Source organism: Coenobita brevimanus, chromosome 67, assembly GCF_032717465.1.
Source record: "Coenobita brevimanus isolate Jiangsu-jjx chromosome 67, ASM3271746v2, whole genome shotgun sequence".
Classification (NCBI taxonomy): Eukaryota; Metazoa; Arthropoda; class Malacostraca; order Decapoda; family Coenobitidae; genus Coenobita; species Coenobita brevimanus.
The window spans coordinates 3,701,682-3,705,323 of NC_137020.1; the positions used below are offsets into that span (position 1 = coordinate 3,701,682).

The 3,642-nt window shown below is 42.7% G+C and overlaps 1 pseudogene; it reads left to right on the forward strand.

Annotated features, from left to right (window-relative positions):
* Positions 1–2,596: 2,596 nt before the first annotated feature.
* Positions 2,597–2,717, forward strand: LOC145405715 (5S ribosomal RNA; annotated as a pseudogene).
* The last annotated feature ends 925 nt before the right edge of the window (positions 2,718–3,642 follow it).

The following is a 3,642-nucleotide window of genomic DNA, read 5'->3' on the forward strand; positions in this document are numbered from 1 at the left end:
AGACAGTTCTGTATATAAACATAATGGATGGATTACCGTGTGTTAAAGTGGTTCGGCGATTGGGAGAGGAAGAATGATAAAGTAGTAATACACACACATACACACGCACACGCACGCACACACACACACACACACACACACACACACACACACACACACACACACACACACACACACACACACACACACACACACACACACACACACACACACACACACACACGCTAGCTGTTGATGTGGATGTGAGTGTAGAGACACTGGTGTTAACGAGACGAGGGTAGCGAGAAATAATGTTAAAAAATTGAAGATAATGTGAGCTGCGTCTCGCTCGTTATCACAAATTGGCCTCATTGGTCTCACCGGGAGGCAGAGTGGCGCTGGGTCACTGGAAAACCCTGCCTCCAACCTCATCCATGAACTAAGCATAACCTCACAAAGATCAGACTCAATACCTCTTACAGTTTCACGAAAAGGCTCCTGAACACTGAGACAAAAATCATCTCAGAAATTCACCAATAGCCCCCATTTCTAAGCACCCTACAAATCTCAAGAGAGCAGGATGGAACCCAGAATTTCCACACAGAACAAAGCCACATAACTGCATCTTGCAAAGGCTGTTACTGAACCAACATTGAATATCTTATGAATCTGAAGAGAAGAAAAAAAATGGCTAAGGCGACACAATATTATCCCTCAAAAACTTCATCATAAACCATGACAGAACATCATAAAGAACACTCCAAACCTCATACATACCTCATGCATGCCTCACAGAGCAGATAAGATCATTCACATCCACACAAAGACAGCAATTTTCGAAACTGAAGGGATTCCACACTAAACCTCTTACGTAGCCTTCAGGGGAGCAAAAATAAAACATCATTTGTTACATAAGTAAGCTCTCCAAAACATTATTAAACACTCTGCAGGCTGTCTAAAAGCTTACTTAAAGTGTTCAAAAGTAACCTTGCAAACCATAACGCTTTCAGTATGATAACCTGTTTGGGTTAATTCTTGTTACCTTCAGGGTATTATGTTTATCTTAAGGGAGTTCCCATGTACTGATGTGATTAATGAAAGTTCTTTATAGCCTCTTCCGTTCCAAATGTATCGCCTGAGTTTAGTTATAGTCTGTTGGCAACAAGAATAAATAAATTTAAAAAAATGGAACTTCAATGTTTCCATCTGCAAGCAGGATGAGCTATCTATTGCACCACTGGCTTCCCTGGAATGGAGACAGGCGTGAACTGGGAGCTTGGATGGAGTAAGGGGGCACAGCAGAAGAACACACAGCGGGACTGGCACCTGGATGAACAGAAGGAGGGTATGGAATGGAAGAAGAAAAACAACCAGGCTTAGGATTTATTCCTGTTGACCATACAAGGCCAACAAGACAGACAAGCAATATCCACCAAGTATTAATCGTCCTTTAGAGTATAACCCGCAGTATTATTTTCCTCACTCAGTGACCTCAACACTAACAAGGCATATTGGCCTGATCAAGTCCCTCCTGTTGTTCTAAAGAACTGTGCGTCTGTGCCTGCACCCTGCCTAGGTATATTTCGCCTTTTTGTCAACTTGTACCTTTTCTTATTGCTGCATGTTTGCACATTCAGCCTGTCTCGAAGAAGGGTGAGCATGCCCAGCCTTCTAAATTCAGCCCAATTGGTTTAACGTCCTGTATTTCTAAAAGATTGTCATCTATTCTATTAAAAAAAAAAAAAAAAAAAAGCATCTATCCTATCATAAACTTTTTATCCAACTGCTAGTATGGATTCTGCCAAGGACACTCCACTGGCGATCTTATTACCTTCCTTTCAGACTCCTTGTCATCCTCCTTCTGGGACTTTGGGGAAAGCTTCCCCATCGAAAATGTCCTACCAGTCCGGCATGAGTCTTTAATTTCCAAACTGCCCACTCATGTTTTCTATCCCTTTATCTATTTATTGATCTCTCATTTCCTTTCTGGTCGTTATATAGCTGCCGCTGTAGATGGCCACCGATCTTCTAAAGCAATAAATAATGGTGTTCCTCATGGTTCTGTCCTGTCACCAACTCTCTTCCTTCTATTCGTCAATGACCTTCTAAGCCGTACAATGCCTTAAAAAAAAAAAAAAAAGTGTACGAAAAACTTTGTGGTAGTAGCCTAAACTGAAAAATCAACGATGTGATCTGAAACACGACTGAGACCTTGTGAAACATGTTGGTAGCCCTAAAGATCCCAGCTGCCAAGTGGAATATTTATGCTATTCATTATCATAGGCATTTCCTACAGTTGTGACGCATCAATGCCATATTTAATACTTGTGTATTATGACTTTAGAGGTGAATGAATGACAACATAGGTCCTCTCCATGACTTTATTCATTAATCCAGTATAAGCAAAATAAATACATAAACAACTATGCGTTTGCCTATCATTATGATTAGCCTACATTACAAAGAAGTTAAGACAGTAATTGTTCTGTCCATAGCAGATTGTCTGTATGATACATACCTCACAATTGTGATAAAATCTGAAACAATGAACATACGCGTTTCAGGATAACCCACGACACTAGCATTACTCTCTCATGCTTTGAAAGCTTATATTAAAGCAAACACACCCATACCACGTTGAGTACACCGCTTCCCGTCCGATCAGCGAAGCTAAGCAACGTTGGATCTGGTTAGTACTTGAATGGGTGACCGCCTGGGAACACCAGATGCTGTTGGCATCCCTACGTGTCAAATGAGGTTGGTGGAGGATTAGTGCCCCTCCTTGTAAAACAATTAACTCTAAGCCCTTGGCCACCCCGTTTGGGATAGATGGCGTCTGGCAATGAATGAAAAAATGAAACCTTCTGTGTTTGTTTGTTTTTTACGTGTACAGACGAATAAGTGATGACAATTATTTATTAGCATTTTGTGTAGCCACCATCAGTCTCTAATACACTGTTCAGCCTTCTTGGCACGGATGCCACTTACTCCTGTGTCAGTTGCTGTCCGCCTACACCTTGAACGTACTCTCAGGCCTCTGACGCACTGGCAATGAGCATAGCGCGGCTATGATGACGAACGTCAGGCATGTGTGCTGTCATGGCTATCCAGATGTTCTCAGCTGGGTTGAGGTTCGGAATTTGGTGCATGCAGCAGGGTGTTGTTGGAACCACCTCATAACAGTCCAACAGGTGTGGTTGGAGCTGTTATCTTGGAGAAGATAAAATATTTTACCCTCATGAAAGAGCGGTGTCCTCACTGAGGGAAGAAGGACCTCCTCCAATATTTTGACATATTTCATGCCGAAGAATCGACCCTCACCCACATTTGCGAGCTCTCCAACACCACCTACATGCATCCAGCCAATCATTCTGGCAGTGGTCAGTCTACTCCTTCCGTCAGCCACAACATGCTGTGTATCGTCTCTGAAAGCAAAATACGAAGAATACCAAAACATAAATAGTTCTGTGACTAAGATATTACTACACCCCCCAAGCAACGTGGTCACAAACCTGAAACCATAATCCATCCATCCATCCATACATCCAGTCCTGCATTGCCCCGTGAGGAGCGTAGGAGCCCGGGGCTAGGCAGTTGGTCCCGACATTTAAGATGAGAGTGACCAGCCTCACTCATCCCTGAGTGGCATTACATGAGCAATCA